Raw genomic sequence first — 13,273 nt, 5'->3', positions numbered from 1 at the left:
AAAACAACACACACACACACACACACACACACACACACACACACACATATACACACACATAACACACACACATATACACACACATATAAATTTTATAGTTTTTTTTTAAATAATGTTTTTTAATTTAATTGAAACAAGTACAGCATCTTTCTTTACATCAGTAGAAAGTGGATCAATCGATTACAGATCCTCCACGGTCACAAACATAACTCATATTAACTTAAGCATTATTATATATCCATTTTCATTTGACTGTAATTATTATTTAAAAGTATTAATACAAGTAATAATCTTGAACAATACCTGCCCACACCAGTGGGAAAAGAAAAAATCAAAAAGAAAAGGCAAAAAAAAAAAAATAGGACAAAAAAAAAACACACAAACATTTTATAGTTTTTATAGGATACACCTCGAGCAATTTCAACCTACTTGCTAGACAGATTACTTACTCTCTGGAAAATATACTGTGGGGGATAAGACACCCCTAACACACCACAGGCTGTGTGTTCTGTTAAGATACAGCTTGTTGTGCCTTAAAATGGCTTCTACTGTACTGGCGTAAAAGGCCTTCTACTATACAGCGCAGTGGAGTTGCTATGGTAACAGCTTTATAGTATAGTATAGTATAGTATAGTATTCCACAAGGGGGCTTCCCTCTGGTAAAGGGGAAAATCCAACATTAGAAATTATGTTTGGACCGGACCTTTTCCCCTATAAATAAATCTTGGACAACTCCGGGTTATCAGCTAGTTTATCAATAACTGCAGGATATTTTGAATTCTGTGTTATGATAGGTTTTTTTTTAATTCAAACATCATTAAATCTTTCATCTATCTCTATTTACAAGAGGAAAACAAAAAGATGTCCAACACAGGTGTGGGTTTGGGATTGGCAGCAAAACCATTGGAGGTCCTCGTAGATTATTGGATGTGCCACAGAACAGAAGAGGTAACACAGAGGCTTCCCATAATTATAACTTCACATCCTTATGCACTAGATTTGTATTGAGTCAGCTGGAGAATTGGAATTTTGGTCTCTTTTTGCCTTAATCTAACTTTTAACGATGATCATCGCTATGTTTCAGATTATAATGGTATAAAAACAAATAGCTTTCTAAAGTTAAGAACACAAAAAAATAATTTTCAGTCTCAATTCAAAGCTGAGAAAAAGGACATGACTCAGGTCAAATTACTTTTGAATTGATTTTTCATTGTTTTCAGAAAAGCTGCCTATGTTTATTGTTCTGTCCCCCCTTCACGGCTCTTAACAAACGGCAAGACAAATAAACTTAAAAGGAACTTTTTTATCAGTTCTCAGTTCAAACTGGCTTCGAGCCCAAAAATAAACTAATTAAAGTCTCTGCCAGAAGATAATGGACTGAAACACAAATCTTCCTTACTTCAATACAAGGTGAATCAAACGAAAGCAAAGCCCTTCTTCCAAGTCTCTACAAATCACAGTTACAGAAGTCAAACCACTTTTCCAAGTGTACAGCAAAGAAACCACGATCAAGGATCAAGGAACGCACAAAGGAACATTGACTCCTGCAACTAGGGCGTGGCAGCATCCGTCCTTTTATCTCCAAACTTGCTTCTAACCCACCCCAGCTGCATACTGAATCTTGTATCCCGAAAAGATTCTCAGCAGAACTGCTGAGTCACAACAGTTACATTGGTAATTTACCATTAGCAAGGAACACTACATGTGACATAGGAACAACTGAGCATGTAATCTAACTTATGATTTCTCTATCTATGTGATAGATAGAGAATTGATCAAAGCCATGATAGGTAATGGCTTGATCAATATTTATAGTTCCATTTGTTGCTGACCATAGTATACGGAATATTGTGACTCACAATGGAAGAGGAATTAATGATAAACGTATGAAATAATGAATAAAATGAAAGAAAAATAGATGCCATTTGCCTGGCCATGTGGAATTAATGTATACAAACACGGATGTGAAGTTATGAGTTTAACTATGAACAAAAGGGCTAATGTGCATGTCAAAAACAAAAATTGGTACCTTCCAGATTGCATGTGTTTGAAACTAAGACTTCACAGGTTGTTGATAATTGTGTCTTACGCTCCAGTACATTACAACGATGGAAAAACCAGGGATACGTTTTTGGGACAATTACACAACATTCTGAATTAATGCAGTCCAGCGAAAGGGAACATATTCTGTTAAGTGAAATGGGTGGTAACGATAAAAGTTGTTCAACTATTTGAAAACCCAAGGAGGAATTAGAATGGCAATTATGGGTAAGTATTTGCTTAGAAAAAGCCCTCTTTGCTTTGACCTTGGAAGCCTTTTGATGTGCACACATGGGAAAGGAATTAATCAAAAGCAGCGTTGATTTAATTGTGATGAAAGAGAGAATTATTCAAAGGTACAAGGCTGGCGGGAGAAAAAGGTATAGAGCATTAGTTATGAGATTCAAAAGAGAGGGCATGGAAGAAGAGGAAAGAAGAGCAGGAATCAAGAGGGAAGGTAAAATTGGCTCAGGAAGATAACATGCATATATGAAAATATATTAGATGACTCTCCCAACAGAATGTATGCAAAAAGGACATACGGAAAAGCCATAGCAAAAACTACCTTTAACAGAGTGGAATAAATATGCTTCAAAAATGAAGCTTCCCTTGACTTCCGGTGGGCGGAGCCTGACAGGGGACTGTTATTCTTAACAGCTCTGGAATCTTGGCGTCGTTAAACTGTCTAAACAGCAATCCATCAAGCTGTCTAGCAGTTTATTTGCCCTCTCTTTGGGCTTAGAAGAAAGAGGTGAGAAGCTATGCATCGGAAGCCCTCTAACTAAACCTCTCAGCCTAAACGCTGGGAGGAAGGGGGAGGGCACCGGTTGCAGCATAGCAGCTCCGAGCCAAGGCTCATTCTGCCTTTTGTTGGAGAACGAAGGTTTTTGCTCATCCTCAGCACAATGATTTACTGTGGACGTCAAGCCGAGCTGAACTTGAGCCGGTACTTGAGAGACCGCCTGCTGCCAATTACCTCCCACAGACCCATTAGATCTCACAGGGTTGGCCTCCTCCGGGTGCCACCTACCAGCCAATGCCACCTGGCTATTACCTGGGGGAGGGCCTTCTCTGTGGCAGCTCCGGCCCTCTGGAATGAATTCCCCGCAGGGATTCGGACCCTCACCTCTCTCCAGGCCTTCCGAAAAGCTACCAAAACCTGACTTTGCCGGCAGGCCTGGGGGTGATGAGTTCCCTCCCCTCTCGACTTGTATGGTTGTGCGACTGTTGTTTATTTTTATTATTTGTATTTTGTTTTTTTTATGTTCCCCTTTTCCCCCCCTTGAATTGTTCGCCGCCCTGAGTCCTCCCGGAGAAGGGCGGCATACAAATAATACAATACAATACAATACAATACAATACCAATATTTGTGAACAACTAATTGTATGTATAAATCCTTAGCCCCATTCGCAAAGAATTCCTTCTGCTAATTACTTGCTGAAAGTTCTATAAAAAATGGCGCCGAGCTTTGTAGGAGGGGCGTGACTCAGATAGAATTTTTGCGAAGCCTAAAAGTGATTCATTACCAAGAAGTGATTTATTATCAAACCAAAAATGAAGCTTCTCTCCTTACGTCCTGCTACATTCTTCATCATGGGGGACAGTGAGATGATTCCAGGAGGGATGTCTCTGGAGATTTTTAGTCATACAGGTTATGGTTGTCCCAAAGGTGCTTTTTTCAAAAGGCAACTGGACTATCTTTGTTTTTTCCTTGAAGATGTTTTGCTTCTCACCCAAGAAGCTTCTCGGTTCCGAAGAAACTTCCTGGATGAGAAGCATAACGTCTTCAAGGGAAAAAACAAAATAAGTCCGGTTGCCTTTTGAAAAAGAAGGATGAGCAAAAAACACCAGGAGTACATCCCAATAGAACAGAATGAGAGGAAGAGTGGGAAACAGAGGAGAGAAGAAAGATAGGAAGAAAAGGATAGGAGAGAGGGTAAGGGGGGAAGGTGAGGAGGATAAGGAGGAGTGGAATGAAGAGAGAGGAGAAGGAGAAAGGAAGGGGAAGTAGAGTAGAAAAGGATGATGGAGGGAAGAAAGGAGGTAGGAGAGAGGTAGAAGAAAGAGGTGCATGGAGAGCAGAAGATCTAATATGTTAAGTATATTGATATGGAAGCATAAATACCATCAACATAGAAGGGAGTTTGCTCAGAAGCGGAAATACACCAAGGAGAGGAAGAGTGGGAAACAGAGGAGAGAAGAAAGATGGGAAGAGAGGGATAGGAGAGAGGGTAAGGGGGGAAGGTGAGGAGGATAAGGAGGAGTGGAATGAAGAGAGAGGAGAAGGAGAAAGGAAGGGGAAGTAGAGTAGAAAAGGATGATGGAGGGAAGAAAGGAGGTAGGAGAGAGGTAGAAGAAAGAGGTGTATGGAGAGCAGAAGATCTAATATGTTAAGTATATTGATATGGAAGCATAAATACCATCAACATAGAAGGGAGTTTGCTCAGAAGCGGAAATACACCAAGGAGAGGAAGAGTGGGAAACAGAGGAGAGAAGAAAGATGGGAAGAGAGGGATAGGAGAGAGGGTAAGGGGGGAAGGTGAGGAGGATAAGGAGGAGTGGAAAGAAGAGAGAGGAGAAGGAGAAAGGAAGGGGAAGTAGAGTAGAAAAGGATGATGGGGGGAAGAAAGGAGGTAGGAGAGAGGTAGAAGAAAGAGGTGTATGGAGAGCAGAAGAGCTAATAATGGGTTTTTCTCTTTCTGGGCGTTGATGACAAGAGGAACTGATGTAATTACTACTTAATGCAATAGGATATTGCCTATGTAATAGTATACATGTGATTGTATGTTATGAAAATGGAAAATAAAAAAGTATATTTTCAACAAAAAAAAGAAAAAGAAAAAGTAAATATAAAAAATAAAAAAATAAAAAAAGAACAGATCCTTAGCTGGGTCCCCCAAAACATGAAAATCATCCCAACAACAGGTCTTCTTGTATGGTACAGGTATGTGTTCTCTGGAGCCAATGAGAAGCCAGGGCTTAGTCAAGATTGTTGTTACAACAGTTCCTGAATTCCTACAGGAAAAGCTGCAAGATGCTGTGACTGCAAAGTCTTTGTCATAAAAAGCTTCCTCTCTTTGGGAAGCATTAATATCAAGACAAGTTGAAGCAAATCAGAATGATTTTGGACTGGTAGCTTTATGACATCACCGAGCGGCAAGAGGCCACTGGACTTTTCTGGTTTTTCTTCGAAGACGTTTCCCTTCTCGGGGATACAGTGTCATCTGTCTCCAGTCCACAACACAGTCCTTTCAAATTCCAAGAAGGCTCCACACCCATTTGTGTTGTGGCCCAGCAGGAGCCGTTGGAGCTGCCACCAGACTCCGACAGTGAGGGGCCCTATGAGTCGGCTCTGGAGGATGTGGAGGACCCTGGGCAGGGTTCCGACTCTGAGCAGGGCACAGAGAGTTGGCCACCAGGAGGCGCCTGAGCCTTGGAGCAGTGGGGAGGAGACAAGGGAGTGTGATCCTGATGTCATGCATTGGAGCAGTGGGGAGGAGACAAGGGAGTTGGTCCTAGATGCTCGGCAACAGAGGGCTAATAGGCGTAAAGAACAATTACGCAGATACAGGAGATAATTGGACTCAGCTGGTGGTAATTAGGCTGCTCTCAAGACTATAAAAGGAATGCTTGTTCACACGCTTGTTGCAGGAGTCAACATATTTACTAGAGCTGGAGAAGCTATCATGGCTAGCTTGGCAGGCTGGATTGCTGCCAAGGTCTGGTCTGTGCTGGATTGCTGCCAAGGTTTGGTCTGTGTGTTAATAAATCCTTGAAGTATCTTTGTCTCGGCATGCTTTGGTGTATGAAGAGGAGAGTCAGAACACATTTGTACCATTCAAGTGACCCTGATGACACAAATAAACCTCCAGGTGACCTTAAAGACTCACTAAAAGAATGCAAATGACCAGCTATCTGCAAGGATATAAATCCTTCCATTCCGCACCATCCAATCAGAGCTGAAGAAGCTTCTTAGATGAGAAGCAAAACATCTTCAGAGAAAGAGAAGAAAGTCCAGTTGCCTCTTGAGAAAGCATCTTTGGGACAATCATGGCCTCCATGTAGTCAATAGTTGTTCTTGATAGTTGAAAACTGGGACTTATATTTATTATTATCCACAGTGGCATGCTCAACATTTTTCCCCCTGATCCCTTGTGGTCAATCAGTTCCCTAACCCTAGCCACTAATTCTTAGTATGATGTGGCAAATTTTAGCAGCCAATCAATCTTAACTGACCTCAGAAGCTATGTAGGACCCAACCTTGGTTAGTACTTGGATGGAGGTCTGCTTGATGGGCCTACTATTTTTTTGATTGTTATACTACTGGTAGGAAGTTAAAAATACCACGAATTAGACAATGGCAAACCATGTTATAATACTGCAAACAAAATCACGCAGTTGCTGTCACTAGGTGTTAAATATTACTTATGGATATTTTCTCTTTTTTTTGTACCTTTAAGAAATATTCATTTAGTTTGCATTTACAAAATCCACACTTCTAAAGCCATACAGAAATCAAAACTTATTCCACATTCCATTTCTTTCCTAAATGTTTAGTGCAGGGTCCATAGGGATGAATCTGTACAAAAAATGCCTGCATTCATGGAATAATTTATGCACTGCATAATTTGATAGGAAGTACCGAGGTGGCACAGTGGTTAGGGTGCAGTACTGCAGGCCACTTCAGCTGACTGTTATCTGCAGTTCAGTGGTTCAAATCTCCTCGGCTCAAGGTTGACTCAGCCTTCCATCCTTCTGAAGTAGGTGAAATTAGGACCCAGATTGGGGGGGCAATATGCTGACTCTGTGAACTGCTCAGAGAGGGCTGAAAGCCCTATGAAGTGGTATATAAGTCTAACTGCTATTGCTATTGTTAAGTACTAATAATAGGAAAAAATGTTATTATGTTGGGCAAAAATGCAGAACAGGTTCATATATTTGGAGAAACTATACTAATTTTAAAAATGCATGCATAATTGTATGTTTTCTTTCCCATTTTGTATACTTTTATACGATATTAAAAATGATAATAGTATTTTCTCATTTCTTGCTGTTTCCTTCTTACCTTCCTCTTCAATTGCACCTTCATCCCACATTGCATCACTGAGACAAGTGTTGAAAACATCAAAACATTGAAAATTAGAAACATAAAACATAAAAGTAGAGACAGTTTTCTGTGATCTGTCCCTGCACTGATTCCTTTAGCCTCAAACAACCTGAGGAAGGATGGTTTAATGGTGAAGCAGAACCACCAAGCCAGAGGTGGGTTCCTACTAGTTCGCACCTATTCGGTAGAACCGGTTCGTCAAATCTACCGAACCGGTTAGAAGAGGTTCCACCAGTGGACCCGGAAAGCAGGCCACACCTACAGAAGAGGTGCCAAAATTTTTTGAAACCCACCACTGCCACACACACACAGAGAAACAGACAGACAGACTGACAGAGAGAGAGAGAGAGAGAGAGAGAGAGAGAGAGAGAGAGAGAGGAAGGAAGGAAGGAAGGAAGGAAGGAAGGAAGGAAGGAAGGAAGGAAGGAAGGAAGGAAGGAAGGAATAAAGAAAAAAGAAAAAAGAAAGAAAAAGAGTGAGAGAGAGAGAGAGAGAGAGATGAAAGAAAAAAGGGACAGACCGACAAAAGGAAGGAGGCAGAGAGAGAGAGAGAGAGAGAGAGAGAGAGAGAGATGATCCAACATAACATGTAAAAATGAAGCAAAAGAAACTTTCCTTATTATTTACTACTATATCAGAAAGTATAACACACTTTTGCATAACAGGCCAATAAAACCAGCAAATAAGACATTCCCCCTTGTGCTTCCAAATCATCCCCCTTAAGAAAAACATTGAAAATTAGAAACATAAAAGTAGGGAAAGTTTTCTGTGATCTGTCCCTGCACTGATTCCTTTAGCCTCAAATAACCTTTTAGGTCTTTAAGACAGACAGAGAGAGAGGGGGGGAAGGGAGAGGGAGAGGGAGAGAGGGAGAGAGAGAGAGAGAGAAAGGAAGGAAGAAATAAATAAAGAAAAAAGAAAAAAGAAAGAAAAAGAGTGAGAGAGAGAGAGATGAAAGAAAAAAGGGACAGAGAGACAAAAGGAAGGAGAGAGAGAGAGACAGAGAGAGAGAGAGAGAGAGAGAGAGAGAGAGAGAGAGAGAGAGAGAGAGAGATGATCCAACATAACATGTAAAAATGAAGCAAAAGAAACTTTCCTTATTATTTATTTCTATATCAGAAAGTATAACACAGGTTTGCATAACAGGCCAATAAAACCAGCAAACAAGGCATTCCCCTTTGTACTTACAAAATCATCCCCCTTAAGAAAAACGTGGGATCACTGAATACTTGACAATCGTTCAGGCCAAAACTATTAACAGAAATCCTGTCCGGCTAAACTCACCTCAGAGACAACAGGCTCCTGCCTGCTGCAGGCTGGTTCTGTGAAACATACAACTAGGCAACAAGAGGGGAGAAAAAGGAATTGATTTGGTCTACACCTCTAAGCAAATAGATATAATGGCCATTTCCCACACAGTCCTTTTTTTTTGGGGGGGGGGTATTCTGCACTAAAATGTTTGGATTAGAATTAGAATATGGATCTTAAGAACAATTGTGCACAAAAATGAATACAAGCTGCGTATCTTAGGAAAAAGTGAAGCTCGGGTTTCATACTTCTTTTTCCCCCTTTTATTTTACGCAATATACTGTGGAAATGGGCCAAAGCAGATGAATAATAAATACTTCCCAAAGTGAAGAGGATTGGAAGGAGCCTGATCTATCCACCTATCCTAATTTAGTCCGTGTCTTTTCTAATACACTGTACTGCTTTTTTATATTCCATGCTTTCGTTAATCGGGAGGTTTGTCAATAATTCATTGTAGTCTCTGTGGGCCTTGTTTAAGCTCAGTAGTTTAAGAAGAATCCAAACTAATTTATTCTTGGAAAGAAAGTTACCAGAATCTAAAAGCTAAGATGACGTTGAAAAGAAATCAATGGCACAAGCTCAAAACCTAAGAGAAAAATTTTATAAGATGTTCTATAGATGGCATTTAGATCCTAAAAAGCTGGCTTCTATGTATCCGAACTTACAGCCTAAATGTTGGAGGTGTGGCTCTCTCGATGCTACATATTTTCATATATGGTGGGCCTGCCAAAAGGTTAAGGCATTTTGGATAAAAATATGGTGGATTATGCAAAATATCTTTAAAAGAAGGATAAAGTTTACTCCTCAGTTATTCTTACTAGGTATATGTACTGACTTTACAGTGGTAGAGACTAACTTGATTCTGCACCTAATAACGGCAGCAAGACTGTTGGTGGTGCAATACTGGAAGAAGGAAGACTTGCCTACAATCCAAGAATGGACATTGAAAGTCACAAACTTAGCCGAGATGGCTAAAATATCGGCATATCTTAAAGATCACTCAAATGAGAGATATAAACGAGACTGGAAAAAATGGATTGACTATATACAAAACAAATACGGGACCAAGAAATTCCAGTTAGCCTGGAATGCTTAAGATCAGAAATGATTTAAACTGTTTAAAGTAGGTCAAGGTAGAATGTTATTAATTTCTTTATTTCTTTTTTTCTCAATAGATTTTAGACTGTGTTTGTTAGAAATCCATACCGAAAAGAAATCAATGGGGAAAAAAACAACTGGAGGAATCTTTATAGAGGCTGGCCTAGAAATCCTCCCTTAGGCATGGAAGCTGCTGTGTTACTTTGGACCAGTCTCCATGACTGGGTTTTTTGTGGTGGGAAAAACAGGAGGTAGGAGCATTGGGGGTTTGCCACCAGGCATGATAAAAATCCAATAATCGTCATAATAATGTCAAGCCAAGTCCCTGTTGTTTCCAAGAAAAATATATGGACATCACACCCAATCCTTTCCCCCAGGTGAAGTCCACCTACTGTAAACTTGTAGAATGGGTTAGGGTTGCCCTCTATGAATATTGTTGAGCAAAGAGTTGAACGAGGGTATGCCCAGTTTAAATCTAGCACATCAATTAATGCATTATACTACATCAATCATTAATAACTATTGTAAATTATTTCATTAAAATTAATAATTAATTTGAAAATAATGGCATTGCATGGATCATTAAAGAGGTGTCTCGTGATACAGAAAATGTTTAGGAATGTGTTGTGTGCTGGAATTATGGGGACTGTAGTCCAAAAACGTTCAGAGAGCATCTGGCTAGGGGGGAAAAAACCATTGCTTGTGCCTGCTTCGCTGAAATGCATGAAAAAGCTCTATGCTGCCCCCTCCTGGACAAATTGTATTGATACAGCACTACCATGTATACGCAGCCCCAAGATTTAAACTAAAGTTGGCTGACTGATTCAGTTGTTCTTTGCAGATGTTGGAACACAAGGTTCAAAAAGTCCCTTATGCAAAAGGATTTATCTTTGATAATAATAAATTTTGAGAAGTAGTAAAGGAAGAAAGTTTGTTTTCTGAGGTACCTAAATCTTGTACCCAATTATGAGTTCTGGCATCCCTGATTTTATTGCTTATTTATTTCTATTTCTATTTTCTATCAATCAACCTGTTGTGGGGTATCCCTCAGTTACTAAATTCTTCTGAACTTTTTTCTTTCTTTCTTTCTTTCTTTCTTTCTTTCTTTCTTTCTTTCTTTCTTTCTTTCTTTCCTTTCTTCTTCCTTCCTTTCTTTCTTTCTTCCTTCCTTTCTTCCTCCTTTCTTAATTTCTCTCCCTCCCTCTTTTTTCTTCCTTCCTTCCTTCCTCCTTTCTTTCTTTATCTCCCTCTCCCTCCCTCCCTTTTTTCTTTCCTTCTTCATTCATTCCTTTTTTTCTCTCCCTCTCCCACTCCCTCCCTCATTCTTTCATTCTTCCTTCCTCCTTTCTTTTTTCTTCCTTCCTTTCTTTCTTTCCCTCTCCATCCCTCATTCTTTCTTCCTTCCTTCCTCCCTCCTTTCTTTCTTTTCTTTCTGTTATTCTTTCTTTCTTTCTCTTTCTTTCCCTCTCCCTCCATCTACTATCTATCTATCTATCCATCTATCTGTCTGTCTGTCTGTCTGTCTGTCTGTCTGTCCCCTCCTTCCCTCCTTCCTTCCTGTTTCCTCCCATTATAAAGAAAAGGAACAATGAGATTCAGGTCTGCTAGATCCAAAACCTGCTTTAATCTGCTCTGACCTATTACTGGAATATCTCCTTTCTTCACCAGAACATTGGTGGGGCAACCATGGAGGTAGAATTTCTCTACTGCAGATTGACACGGCTCGTCCACTAAGCAATAAGCACACCCCCCATAAACCCACTCAGTTTCCTGTACAAGGCCTGAACTTCCTGTCTAAAGGGAGCGTCTTTAATATTCAAGGATCCTCACTAGCTATACATAAATCTGCAAAATGAAGTTAGTGGAGATGGCAGAGATGTCCTAGGCTGCTATACATGATATCAATAGCAATAGCAATAGCAGTTAGACTTATATACCGCTTCATAGGGCTTTCAGCCCTCTCTAAGCGGTTTACAGAGTCAGCATATCACCCCCCACAGTCTGGGTCCTCATTTCACCCACCTCGGAAGGATGGAAGGCTGAGTCAACCTTGAGCCGGTGAGATTTGAACCGCTGAACTGCAGAACTGCAGTCAGCTGAAGTAGCCTGCAGTGCTGCATTTAACCACTGCGCCACCTCGGCTCTATGTATACTACAGTAGGTATATCCATGTAGTAGAGTGGTTAGAGAGCTTAATGAACACAGGGAGATCCAAGTTAAAAGCTTCAGTTCTGAAGTTCCCTAGGACTTTCATTTTAATTCCTACCGCTAGAGCCAAGGTGGCACAGTGGGTAGACTGCAGTACTGCAGGCCACTTCAGCTGACTGCTATCTGCAGTTCAGCGGTTCAAATCTCACCGGCTCAAGGTTGACTCAGCCTTCCATCCTTCCGAGGTGGGTGAAATGAGGACCTGGATTGTTGTTGGGGGCAATATGCTGACTCTGTAAACTGCTTAGAGAGGGCTGAAAGCCCTATGAAGCGATATATAAGTCTCACTGCTACTACTATTGCTATCTCTCAGCTTTGCTTAGTTCCCAAATATATGAGATGGACATTTGGCAAAGATGTGGAAGAAGATATCAAATGTAAGAAGGTAACAGTTAATAGTGTTGTGTAAGAAGAATTTGTTGCCTAAAGTGACCCCAAATGAGAGGGGGGGGTTATAAATTATGAAGGGTCCTTGGTGCTCTCTCAGCTTTGTTGTTTTCTTGAAGACGTTTCATTACCCAAACTAGGTAACATCATCAGTATGAATGAAGGCAAATGTATGGGCTCCAGGATAATGTTGCAGGATCGAATCTGAGTCGGTCAGGCACTCCAGCATGAGCCCAAAGCTTAAAAGATTAAAACTCTGGTCCCAGTGACTGACCAAATAGAGATAAGAGAGGTAAGGTAAGGTAAGGCAAGGTAAGGCAAGAGAAGAGAAGAGAAGAGAAGACAAGACAAGACAAGACAAGACAAGACAAGAGAAGATAGATCTTTCAGTCTATATTTCAAAGAAAGGTACACATCTAAATCATCCTGTGAGTTACTCAACCAGGTGTCCCATGACCACCATCAATTGTTGGTAACACTGAAACTGAGATTAAGGTTAATACAAAAATGATGCAATTCCTGATTAAATAGATAGAGACCCGGTTTGTTTCACCTAATAGTAAATCTGCCTGGGAAGAAGAACATTTGAATATCTATCATGACAGAGTTGGGTTTTGCTACGAAAAATAATAAGTTCCTTGACTGGGAGCTTTAATTAACTGCATTCCATCCTTGCAACACAGAATTAGAAATAAGTAGGATTACACCGTGCATATTTATTGTACATTACAGCAGATGCCTCAAAAGATAAATCAATTGATCTCCCATCAACTCAATGAAACACTTTCTTTTTAAAAAGTATCTTCTTTTGGCAAAATTTTTAAAAAATGAAGAATTCTTCAAATGAGGAAGTGGTCTCCATATTACTTGTCTGGGAATATTATTTTTTTTCGGAGAAGCTAAAAAAATACACCTGGGGGGGGGGGAATAAAGCATTTCAGAGTTGAAACTGCAACATATCCATGACTAATTGTGATTCACGTGTCTGCACAGTTATCGACTGTACTTTTAGGTGATTTTCAGTCAAATTCCTGCGGAAAGCATTTCTGAACCTCTGCGCATTTTATATATGAAAACCACCTGGACAGATGTGTCTTCGGCTATCGCTATTCCTTCGTGACAAT

Source organism: Thamnophis elegans, chromosome 3 (assembly GCF_009769535.1).
Source record: "Thamnophis elegans isolate rThaEle1 chromosome 3, rThaEle1.pri, whole genome shotgun sequence".
In the NCBI taxonomy this organism is placed as follows: domain Eukaryota; kingdom Metazoa; phylum Chordata; class Lepidosauria; order Squamata; family Colubridae; genus Thamnophis; species Thamnophis elegans.
This window is presented reverse-complemented; position numbering follows the sequence as displayed.